This window comes from Poecilia latipinna, unplaced genomic scaffold (assembly GCF_001443285.1).
Source record: "Poecilia latipinna isolate Pla-1442-1.1 unplaced genomic scaffold, P_latipinna-1.0 Scaffold803, whole genome shotgun sequence".
Classification (NCBI taxonomy): domain Eukaryota; kingdom Metazoa; phylum Chordata; class Actinopteri; order Cyprinodontiformes; family Poeciliidae; genus Poecilia; species Poecilia latipinna.
Window position 1 is genome coordinate 22712 of NW_015113419.1, and position 13073 is coordinate 35784.

Here is a 13073-nt window from a genome sequence, read left to right on the forward strand (position 1 = left end):
CCAATAAATTAAAAATGACATTTTCTTCATTGCTTGTAAGCCTTTTAAAAAGATTTTTAAAAAGCTTTCCAGCAGGTCAGAGAAACTTCTCTATAATCTGCTCAGAGTTTTAATTTTCTGAAAAAAATAAAATGTTAAATACTTAGCAGCAAGTTTGAACAACCTCATGCACTAGTTTGCACTTAAAAATTTTCTTTATGCTAACTACTAAAACGGGATAATTTTCTACCAAAAAGAGTGAAGGACCTAGTTTATTTCTGAATTACCTTGGGATATTCATTGAGACTTTTTCAGATACACTTTATTTCTACTCAACAATTCATTGCACTCTAATCTCTCAAACAACCTGCCTTACCCTTTCTCATCGCTCTCTGATGAATTGCTCTCCTGCTTGTCGAACATCGTTGCCGTTCAACTTCAGTAGCATCCAGCGACCAATCGCAGAGCCGGGAGGCGTACCTCAGACAGGTCGACCTGCTCAGCATTCGCCGGCAGCCTTCTCAACAGCCAACCAGAGGAATCCGTGAACGGGAACCGCGGGACGGGAGCACGGCAAGTTGGACGGAGAGCTGCATGATGGAAAGGGACGGAGACAAATCAATCCGTTAGTAATTCACATGCTGGTATCCAGCAAGAGCAAACTCTATGCCCCTAAAAGTTGAACTAGTTGAATGTTATCTAAGGTCTCCGAACTGGGTCAAGCTGACCTGTTTTGAAGCTGTGGACCGGCTGGGATCCAAACTGCACACTGTAGTGAGTTTTATGTTTTAAGTTCAGGGAAGAGCGAATTCAGTGATGTTAAGCATTCAGTTTATTACAGTTACAATTAGCTCCTTAAGGCATAATTATTCATCCATGAGTCGCCTCCCAGAAGGACTCCCACTCTTTGTCCCTGGATAATTTGTCCTCATGTGGTGCCACTTCAACCCATTCTGCTCACTTCTTACCAGGGGACTTAAGAGGCTACATTTTATTTATGAAATATGAGGAGCAATAATCATGTAAAAAAAAGTTTTATTTTCATTTTATTGTAAAAAGTTTTCTAAAAACATTACATTATTTCCCTTTTTCTTGTTCTTTGAGATGATTACCCTAATAAGTAACCACCTGATTATGGCTGTTTATCAGTTTTATAACCATAACCATCAAAATATGCAGAGAAACAATTTTACATTTCGAGATTCAAGATTGTCTTGTTTTCCATACCAGCAAACCAAAGAAAAAGTCAACACAGAATCAACCTGAGTTCTGTCTGCGTTGAAGTTTGCCATTTTACAAAGACTTTGTTGACCTTTTTGCAAAGTATTTCCCACAAAGCTTCGCCTGGTGAAGAACCTTGACAACATCCCCAGAGATTCTCCATTTCAGCTTGTGACTCCTTCAACGTAGTCATGGTAACCTGGTGTCCTCTTCTTCATGGTCACTCAAATGTTTGTGAGGACGATCTGATCTGGGTAGATTTTTCTTAGTGATGAATTTAACTGAACTCCAGGGGATGTTCAGGGCCTTGAATTCATGTTTTTATCTCCATCCCCTGACTTATACTATACAATACTTTTTTTCTGATTTGCTTGGACTGTTCTATTGATTTTGTGTTGTAATGGTAGCCAGGGATACTGGTGAACAGTGGATGGACCTATCAGAACCGGGTGTCCTGAGAAACATTGAATGCACTCAGGTAATTTCCAGTAAACTCATCTAGGAAGATGGCACCTATTGGCTGGACCACTGTTGAATGAGGTCAGTTTATGCAATCACTTATTAAATATGATTGCAAACTAAGATTTATTCATGACCACTGCTTCTTCTATGTCTCTGCTACATTCTCCTCTCCAGTGTAGCATCATTTCAGTTTTTTTCAACTTTTAACTTGATGTTCTGACAATCTTTGAGAGAACAAGCCCAGAACTGCTGCACTTTCTGTTCACAGGCTGCTACGCTGCCCTGGTTTATCTGTTAGCCTTCAATCCTGTTCTCATAACGAACATTTAAAGTCATGTTTTACTGTGATAGCTCACCTGCTGATGCCTCCAATCCAGTTATAAATAATTAATGAGCGCGAAACAGCAGTGGAGCTACAAAGACATCATTCACACCCCTGTTAAGTGCTAAAAGACTTCAGCTAATATCCTGTGATAAAAACGTGGTATTTATTAGCTGGCACACATGGAACAATTTCAATAATAATAAACGCCCCCAAAATGTACCAGCCAGTCTTGTTTTTTTTGTACCAGCCAGTCACATCCAAATTTCCAACAGAAATGTCAGCAATATCCTCTGCTAATGCTCTTATTATTAAACTAGAGTTGTATACAGAGGAAGAGGAGAGGCAGGACAGGGATATAGCTGAGGAAGAGCTCATAGCTTAGAAGAAGGATGATGAAAAAGCATAGATCACAGCGGCCGTCACGGTGCAAGATTTTCCATGAGGATATTTCTAACACTACTTGATATTTAAGAACATATTCAGTGGGAAGAGTGCTGACCTGACGGTGACCCTTTCCCCCTGAACGCCCACAGACTGCCGATTCATGGCTGGACACAAAAACTCGGCTTAATCCACCGTTATTTCAGTTTGGTCATTCAGAAAGGTCAAGAGGATGCATGGGGCAGAAATATTGAATAAACCAATCCCATGGCAGCAACCAAATTCAATTAGACATCTAAACGTGGTAAAGACAACTTACTAATGTTCGAAGAGAGCTGTCGAAAGGGACACAAAGGGAATTTAGGTTACTTTGAATTAGGCATGTCTAGTTTGCAAATTTGGGGACTCGAGACTTGAAGACTTGGAATCTTGGAGACTCGGAATCAAAGACCTGAGACTTGACTTGGATTTTAGATCAAAGACTTGAGATCTGAGATCAAGGAATTGAGATCAAAAACTTGAGATTAAAGACTCGAGCTGGACTTGAGATCAAAAACTTGATGTCAGCCCTTGTAATGGAGAGGTAGACCAATTTTTAGAACAGGGACGCAGCGTGTTCTAGGATTTCTCTTTTGTTGTTGGTAAAAAAACAACAACCCATGTGACACTTCTCCTGTTTGTTTTGGTTGTATTTACCCAAAATGCCCTGCACTGTAGTCCACTTCCTGTTTTTGCAGTGGTCTCTGGTCCGCTTGGTGTTTACATATACCAGAATTAACTTCAACCGGCCCAAAACCAGGGCCTCTGTGTGGGCCAACGTTCATTTTCTTGGTTTCTGTCAGAATTAAGCTTATTTCCTCAAATAAAGTCAATTTTCTGAATGGATTTTTTGAGTTCAATTGAAGCGAAAAAAACAAACAAAATAAATACAAATAGTGCTGGTCTGAGTGCACTCTACAGTTCAAAACTGATGAAAAATATACTGAATCTAGCAAAAAAAAAAAAAGACAAAGTGTGATTGAAAATAATTTGATTAAAAATGTTTAGAAGATAAAACTGAATGTTCCCACCTGGTTTGCATAATTTATGGCTCAGTGTGTGAAAAAAAAAATGCAAATTAAGCCCAGTTTATTTCTTTGAAAACCCCTTTTTTAAAAAAAACAAGATCCCTAGTATTCATGTAGTTTGAAACATTGTCAGACATACTCCTTGGAAGTAGATCTGCTTTTACAATACAACCTCTGTGTTCCTTATTTACTGCTACAGTCCTGCTTCTATTAGAGGAAAGCGACTGCAGCCAAATCTAATTTGCTATAAGCTGCTTACAAGCACACCAAGACAAATTCAGGTTTAATTTGCTTTGGGAGTTTTTATCTGTTGTTTTCCAGTTTTGAATGCTCCAAATGTCAGCTGAGCTCTGTAAAAGACTCAATCTGTATAGGTCACTGCTGAAAGTGTTCTCTAGACTCTCGAAGCTCATCCATGAGTTGAGCTTTGAGAGAGTAAATAAAGACTCCATGTCAGATTTTTAACAACGTCTATTTCAAAAAGAAATCAGTTTGACACTAAAAATGTCAGGAAAACATGCGATGACTGTACAAAGTTGAAAATGCACATAAAGGAGGACATGTTGGCTGAAAAGTGGCAGGAGAATTATCAACTGAGAAGAGTCCGCCATGATTGTTGTTTTTCTTCCAGCTTGAGCGTATCAGGACGCAGGATAGTGTCGTCTGTCGAGCATCAATGACGTTCAAGTTGGAAGAATGTGAGCCGTTGGCCATCGGATATGCAAATCGAAAAAATTCTGACCTGTATTGTTCAGACTGCCATGAAAAGATCAGACGCAGGTCACATTAATAAATAAATAAATAAATATATCAGAATTGGGTCACGTCAGGCTGCAGTGTGAACACAGCCGTATGAATCTAAAAATACATCAACAGCAACAACAAACACGCTAGTGAAAGCAATTAGTGCCCGTCACCAGGCATTAGTTCTGTTTCCTCCAAATGAAACCAGAAGCTTAAACAGTCTTTGGAGAGCTACACTGCTGCTCCTACTTGTTAAACCAGAACAGTTTAATAAGAACAGTGCCTTCTTGTTGATACCTTACTGGTAATTGTGTTATTTCTCAGCAGTGCAGCGCTCACAGTGGTTTATCCTGCTAACACCATGAACTTTTGCCACAGATCAAAATAGTACCGTCTATTCACGGTTTTATACCCAACTAATGAAGATTTCACAAACGCATGAGGCCTTTTAAACTACTCTGCCTTCAAAACAGTGGCAGTGGAAGGAGGGGCTGGGTAATTCTCTGTCCCAGCTCTCATTCCCCAAACACAAACAGAACTCATTTCACCTCTTGATGAGGCCCATTCAAAACAGAACAGAGTAGACTTTTAATTTGTGACTTTTCAGAGCCATTAAAGAAATAATGTTTTGATCTGAAACAGAGAGACTATGAAGGGTTAGTCTCTCTGTTCAGGTCTGTCAGGAGAATGTTCCAGTATTCAGGCAAATTATTACAATAAGCTTGTGGAAAGAAACCCATCTGAAGTCTGAGTTACAGAGCTCCTAGCCAACACGAAGATTTATGAAAACTTGTGATTTTGAAGCAATTCATAAATAAATGTCTGATATGGGTAAGCCTGCCGTAATGATAAACTATTCAGTAATCACAATTAAAATGAGCTTGATAATTTCCAGCCTGATTATTCGCATTTTGTTTACAGAGACATCACAGTCCATTATATTTATTATTTTGGTTGTAAATGTTTTATTTTGGGTATTTGACATATCTCCTAGTTTCAATGTGAAGAGTTTCATGGTTTTTGTGAGGGTGAACTTGCATCATTATGCTATTGTCATTAAATCAGTATAGAATGGCCTCAAAACACCAATACTATCACGTAACGCAATAATTTACTGGACAATTAATCGTCAAGCAAACAATTAATTGGTATGATAAACAACATCATGACAGGCCTTTTCATCTGTATATGGTATGTTTAGTCTCTATGAATATGGTTGGACTTTGTGTTTTATGACATTTTTCTATTTTCTGCTGTTTTGTTGTTGAAAATGTTCAGAATTTTTTCTCCGTCAACCCACCAGTAGGACATAAAAGGTTTTGCAAATAGAAATCTAATTTTTTTCCCCAAATTTTAGATTTAGAAAATGAAATAATCCAATGCACTGAGATTTAATTGGAATAAAAATAAATCAATATCAATGTGTATCGATATCAATATGTATTTATTTTTTTTAACAATTGCAGTAAACTTACTGTATTACTTACTTACTACTTGTGTTGTTTTGGAAGCTCTTTAGTAGAACTAGCTCCACTGAGTTCTGGGTTCCACTACCAGTTCAGTTTTTTTTTTTTGAATCCAGTTTTACCACACCAGTGTTTTGTGTCTGAACGTGTCCTCAGGTGACCTGCAGTCTGAGGTGCAGCAGACAGAGGCTGCTCTCACAGCTTGCAGCAGGGTGAATAGAGAGAGAATTAGGCATTACTGATTATCACAGTTTATCACAGTGAAAACATCACATGGCTTCTGAATGCTAATAAATGTTAAATAATGACTGTTAGAAAGTTTCTGATCTTTTTTTTCTTGTTTTGTAAGCGGACTTAGTTACGCTGTCCTGAGATGACCTGTATTGTATTGGGATTTGTTGCTACTAAAATAAAACTGAATTGAATTAATGTGAATTAGATTTTAGTAATAACATTGATAAAGCCTGAAAGGTGACTCTAGTTAAACTTGTAGGCAGGATAAAAAGTGATATTTGCCAGGAAAAAGTATTTATAACCCTTTAACAAACTATCTTATTTCAATGTGTTTTTATGCAGAAGACCAACACAGTGGTGAAGAGGAGGGTAAATGTGACTTGATTTCTATTTATTTTTCTTCACAAAAGTGTTCGTACTACTGAAAGAAAAAAAGTTTCTTTGAAGTGTGTAGTTGGAATGTGATCCAATGTGCAAAGTCAGTTACTAACATTTTTTTAATCCAAAACATACAGAAATAATAATAATAATAATAATAATAATAATAATAATAATAATAATAACTAAATGAAAAAGATTTGGCCATTTGTCAAAAAAAAAAAAAAAAAATACAATGTAAAAACTCCAAAAATGCCATTTCAAGAATGTGGGTTTTCTTTGTGATATTTACTTTTTGAATAAACGTGAAAATAAACTTTGGCAGAAAATCAAGGTTTTAATTTTTTGTTCCAGAAACTTGTTCCTGGTTTTCCCCTGGCGTGCCAAATATCTCTCTAAAGAAATGTAAGAAACAGAAAGTGAATGTTAAAGTGTAGAAATTGCCCAGTCTTACATACAGTATATACACAATATTTTTGTATCACCATTGAACGATAAGTAGTATTTTGCTGCTCTTTTTTGAATAGTGGGTGCACTATTTTAGAGACAGAAAACTCTCAAAACAAAAGAAAAAACAGCAACTTTTTATTGCCCCATAGATTTTTCCACATTTCCATCAGCTTAGTTTCTGTCATGACTGAAACAAACGTTCTGTAGCTGCAGGACGGAAAAGTGAAAATAAAGCTGAGTTGCTGGCGCCCACTTTCACTTATGAGACAGCAGATGGCATCAGAGTATGAAACAATATAATAGTTGTTTTGTCTTTGTGTCGTACTTCAAGATACACAAATCCCCAAATGAACTACAATCAGGCAGGTAAACCTGCTTCTAATGCCTAAACTGAAAATGAAACTAGAGAGGAACGTTATAATTAAAGCCAGTTTGCTTCACTCAATCTTCTTTTATATATATCTGAAGCTAACATAAAATAATCAAAGAATAAAAACAAAAAGAAAATCTGACATCAAACAATACCATGATCTGAGAAGACTGAATAAAAAAAAAATCATAAGACACATTTTATGAGCTGGGATTTGTTTTTGAATTCAGTCTCAAATATGAAAACATTCCACACCGAGTTTGGCTTCACAGTCTATTAAAAGCAAAGTACATCTGCACTAAATACAGCAAGGTGAACAGATGAGCACACACACCTTGTATTGGCATGCCGTGGATGAGATCCAAGTCTATTAGGCCAAGTGTGGAGCTATCAAAGATAAGTGATTCTCCTTCATCCAACTCTTCTTACCTTCCCAATCATCTTTTGCTGGGGTCCAACTCATCATCTATTCGCTATGTTGTGTGAAATCTCTTTAACGTTCTATCCAATCTTTCATCTTGCCGTCATTTTGCTGAGCTTCATTTGATGCCGACAGCACTTAAAGAGCAACAGTTTCTCTGGCCTTATGAAATATGATCAAAAGAAGAAGAAAAACAAACTTCCCTTTGATCAAGCTAAGATACAAAAGTTGTGAAAGAAGCCGCTTTTGCTGTTCCAGAAACGATCTGATAATGCTCCGATGTTCAAACCACCGCATTAGGTGGCTTATAATGCTAAAAGGCCAAGTAGCACCGGAGGATAACAAGGCCTGTCAATAATATAGAGTGTAGCTCTGCATTCACTGGCTAGCGATATCAGTGGTTTAAGACTTGACACTCCCGGGGCGTAGATGTCAAGACTTAGAAGGCCAGGACAGGGTAAAACGATTACTAATTCCTGAGCCAAACCCTTTTTAGCTGGAAGGACTTAATGACTGTTTGGGGATTGAGCGCTAGGTGCTTCACGTAGCCAAGGTGACTGAAAGTACTTGATAGGTTTCGTTGAGATGAAACTCATTAACTAGAGTGCTCGCAACGTCAAGGTTTCAAAATAAACCTACTTGAGAAAAAATAAGCATCATCATGATGAATTTTCTGAATTAGAGGCAGACGGTTCTGCAGGTTGCCTTTATTCTACATAAACTATTATGTGAGTTTTATGTGAGGTTATGAGCTGGAAGCTCTTTACCTGTGGTAGATGTCACTAAGGTGGATGCCTGCCCCAGTCTCAGGGTTTTTTCAGCCTCTAACAGGATTGTCCTATATTTAGCTCCATCCATCTCCTCATCAGTCCTGATGCTTCTTCCGTTTATGACAAAAAACTCTCCTACGTCAGGCTGCTGATGTTACCCTTTTGACTTTTGTAGGATCGTTGAGCACCTACTCCATATGATCATATTCCCACCTGACAGATGAAACAACACTAGCTAGGTGCTAAATGTCACAGAAACAGTAGAAAGTTCTGGGAATGTGACTTGAAAACAAAATCTCTGATTTTTTCATATCAAATCCAATTTTGATAGAGTTTTTTCCTGACTTTATTTTCTTAAAAAGGGACAAATCATGCAAAACACTTTTTTAGCCCTTAAATACATTTAGCTGATTAGTTGGATCCTCCAGTAGTGCAGAAAAGTTGAATTCAGCCTCTCTTGGTGCGGTTTGGGTCATAGTTTGAAACCGTTCAGTTTTCTCTCTACTCTCTATAAAGAGAGTAGAGAGAAAACTGAACAATAAGGTTACAGGAACTGCGAAGATCATGGACTTCCTGCTAGCCAGTTTTGCAAATCCGCCATTTTTATTTCTGATAAAGACTTTGTAGTCCAACTTAAACGATTTCAAAGCTACAAGTGATGAAGTCAAAATGTTCAGTAGTTAGGTGTATTAACTCACAATTTATTACGCTTTCCAAGAAATTAAAGTTATAAGCAGTTATTTTAATTAATATTGGTTTATAAGGAGGAAAAAGGCAGGAAACCAGTGATTCATCATAAGTTCCACATTATACTGTTCATAAATATATTCTATTCTAATATTGTGCTATCCTAGTACAGATTCACTAAACAAGAAAATAAATACTTTGTCTGTGTGAATATTTTTGACAACAGAAGAACAAAACATATCAGGACCTGTGGGAGCCAGTTCATGTCATTATTTCACTATCTGAAACGGACGTCAGATAATCTCTCCAAACACCAAGGAAGCAGTTTTTTTTTGTTTGTTGTTCAATGAATGTACAACTTTTACATTTTTTTTGTTTCTTTCTATCACAATAGTCATGAGTGTTCTCAAAAATGTGCTGAAATACAGATCCAACACTGATCATTTATCAGGGAAAGTCCCACAAATATGTCTGTATTTTTGGCACCGTGCGCATGGAGGGGAAAGGGGCAGTCGAACGAAGGCAAAGCAAGAGTCTGTGCAGTATTACATCGAGGCAAACTACGATGTGGGAATTCTGAATGAAGTGGCAAAGAAATATTCAGTAAATTGTGGTACATAATAACGGCCCTTTGCTTTGTTTTATGACATATTGGACCTTGTGGGAATAAATGACCAGGTTCTGTTCCAAACATCCTGAAACACAAGTTTCAAGAGAGGGGCATTGCTGTAGTGGCAGGCCGAACACAGAATATTGTTGGCCATCAGTAATCAAAGACATGGCCTTAAAAGTGGAAATGAGATAAAATACAACACAAAACCATACGATTATTAGAGAAAAGTTTTGCTGCACCAGAATAATGTGACACAAATGATATTTCCATATCTTTAGTTTGTTCAAAGGCAAAACGTTCCATTTGTGTTTAATACTATTTGGTAAAGGAACTATTACAAGGGCAATATTGCATATTTTCCAGCCATATAGTGCCATTTTAAAACACAACCAAGTAACTATGTTACCTTTAGTTGTTATAAAAATGCTGTATATATAAAACATGACTTAAAAGAAATTTGACTTTGTAACTTAACGCATTGATATTGGACATCTGTCTCTTTAAAACCTCCTGTTCTTTCACTTTCACTAGATATCTGCTAATCGCTGCTGGCTAGTCTGAAGGAGCTGAGTGGACGAGTTGTGGAGGAGAACTGCTCTGTGAGGTACTAGATGTGAAGTTATGAAACTGCAGCTCAGAGGAGGAGCTCAGTCCAAGAAGGCGGGGCTTGGTCAAACCAGGTGTTTTGCACAGCTGAATGGTTGCCATGGGAGATTAAAGAAGTTCTCAAACATGCATGACAGAATCAAAGCAACACTCCAGGTATGTTTTTGATAACGGAATAACATTATAACATAATGTAAAGCTAAAAAAAATATAGATTTTTTTTTTTTACATAATACCGCCGTATACAGAACTATGCAGTTTAGAGACATAACTTCACAATTATACAGACACTCTTCCTCTTCGATGCTGCTAGTGTGAAACTAAGGTTTGAATGTAAAGATTCAGCTTTGTCCATTTGTTTCTCCATATGTATAACTTTTAGAATCTAGCTATGAAATAACTACAGTTATATGACCTGGGATTAAACTGGATTAGCTGGATTGTATCTAATGGGATCTGAATTGAACTTTGGTTTTCTCTGTCCAGTGTCCTGAGATGGCCTCTGCTGTGAACTAGAGCTAAAATAATGGAGTGAACTGGACTGAACTCTGAAGAGAATCGAGCTGAACTTTGTCCTCAGTTTGTTAAACCAACATATTTAAACATTTGGGTCACAGAGAGGGACCGTGCCAATTAAAAAAGAACCAAAACAATCAGCAGGTTGGCCCGATTCTCAGTGCTTTGCAAATGTTTTACAGTTTATGTTGCAACACAAAACTAGATTTTATTGTATGTGTATGAACAAAACTAATACATGCTCTGCTATATTTTTTCTTTACAAATAAAAACAAAAAAGTTGCCAGAGACATGTATTTGACATTTTTCTGTGATGTCCTATTGCGGATATTACAACTTATATTCAGAAATATTTTTGCTTGTTCACCTTTGCAAAATAAAAAAAAAAGATAAACGAGTACATATATATGAATATACAAGTTTTTCCACATATTCTGGATTTGATTTAGATCTTGACTTTGAATAGGCCATTCTGTTTGTTTTAGCTACACCTAGGTCTAGCAAATGGCTCCTGCTTTTTCAGACACTCTGCCTTCAGGAAGTCGTCACATTAATATTCCTTCATTTGTCAGGTTCTGGGCTTTTCTTTAAGAAAGGTCTCTCCCCTTCGGCTTCCCGTTGGGGAGTGGCCTGGAGTGGAGCTGCACGCCTGAAGCTAGTTAGATCATCAGTCGAGAGGATTTAAGGAGCCATCGGACCTCTCCTCTCCGCCGGATGATTATCCCTCCACGGTAGTCTCTAGCTCGTTAAAGCCTTCTTCTGAAACGCTAGTTTTTTGTGATTCTCTCGAAAGGATTTCTGCCTGTAGTCAACCCCCTCACTAGCCCTCTGTTCATTCACTTTCAGGATCTGGCCAACTTCCACCGGTGAATCTGCCTGCAGCTTTCAGAGCCTCACCTGCCTGCCCGCTCCAGTCCACTGCTCGATCGCATCCTCCCCCGTCGGAAGCCTTCCAAGAAGACGTAAGCTGAAACTCGGTTCCCCATCGTACTTTGCCCTCCTCTGGCCAGACCATTAACCTGTTCTCTCCGCTTCCAGGCGTGACTCAGACCTATATCCTCGGATCACCTGCAGTACCTTTAGATTGTTTCTTTTTTTTAATAAAAATAGTAACACCAGTTGTTTCCGGGTCTGATTCTGCATGTGGGTCAGAAGTCTACCCTCAATCATGACACCATTAAGCATTTTTGTTAGTGTCAGACTGAAAAAGTAGCTTGTGAGATGAGCTTGGTGGGTGTGCAGTTCCACAAAGTGTTTGCTAATTGCTGCTGGCTAGTCTGAAGGAGCTGGGGAGGTGGAGGCTGCTCTGTGAGGCCAAAGCTCAGAAGCTGCAGCTCCGAGGAGAGAGCAGCCGTTTTGCACAGCTGAATGGTGGCCATGCAGACTGAAGGATTTCTCAAACATGTATGAAAGAATCAAAGCAACGCTGCAGGTATGTTTTTGAAGAGGGAGTACATTTATAATATAATGTAAATCTCAAAAAGTCGATTTTACATAATACTGCATCTTAAGTTTGTGGTTGAAACATGAAAAAAATTCAATACTTTTGAATAACAGTAAATGCAGCAGTCATTTATACCACCTGGGTCATTTGGACATGATTGTAATAGTAAATATTTTCAACTTCTTTAACCTTCTAAATTAATTTCTTAAGTTTTACTGACTTTTTTTTTCAATTTAACTGTATTAGATGTTTTTACTTCTAAACAACTGTTGGTAAAGACAGAGCTATTTAAAAAAAAATCAGAGGCTTTATTCCAAGTGAACGCTCTTCCACTGTGGAAAAAAAAAAGTTTTCCTTTTTCTTCTCTGTCCTGGTTATTTTCATCCCTCCATGTGCCAACAGGCATGGTCTCCTCCTCCTCTCCTCCCTCGCTCCACTTCCAGCCTTTTATTTACAGCAATCATCCTCTCTGTGCGTCCATTGTTCGCCTGCTCTCATTGACTATGTATGGCTGCCGTTTCTTCGCCAGCACCCGTAATTAACCAGCGATGGAAGCATGTGGATGCGTGGGCGCTTCTAGTATCGGAGTTCTGGATGTGACAGAGTCAGAGTTAGGGAATGTGTGAGGTCTGAAAATGTTTCACCTCTCTTCAGCTGATGAAGGATGAAATGAAGAGAGAACAATTGCAAAGTTACTTAAAAATAAATGCTCCTTTTCTGAGCAACGCACAAGGATTATAAAGTATTCAGGTTCCACGTGAAGCCGCAGCTCCATCAGATGAACGTCTGGAATTGGATCCACACACTAACAAGGATTTAACTTTCACTTTGGAGTCAATACATTCTGTACAAATATATAAAAAGGGAACTAAAAAAAAATATATATATATAAAAAAAAATATATATATATATATATATATATATATATATATATATATA

General features: G+C 37.8%; 2 long non-coding RNA genes across 2 annotated transcripts in view; one reads left to right on the top strand and one right to left on the bottom strand.

Annotated features, from left to right (window-relative positions):
- Positions 1 to 336: 336 nt before the first annotated feature.
- The window catches only part of LOC106956276 (uncharacterized), a 37852-nt gene continuing 25115 nt past the window's right edge, over positions 337 to 13073 (bottom strand). Inside the window, exon 3 of the long non-coding RNA XR_001426743.1 lies at positions 337 to 569. This is a non-coding gene — a long non-coding RNA (uncharacterized LOC106956276). The remainder of the gene's footprint in view (positions 570 to 13073) is intronic.
- On the top strand, positions 11178 to 11764 carry LOC106956277 (uncharacterized). Its single transcript, XR_001426744.1, has 3 exons — positions 11178 to 11421; positions 11537 to 11652; positions 11729 to 11764. It is a non-coding gene; the product is annotated as an uncharacterized LOC106956277 (long non-coding RNA).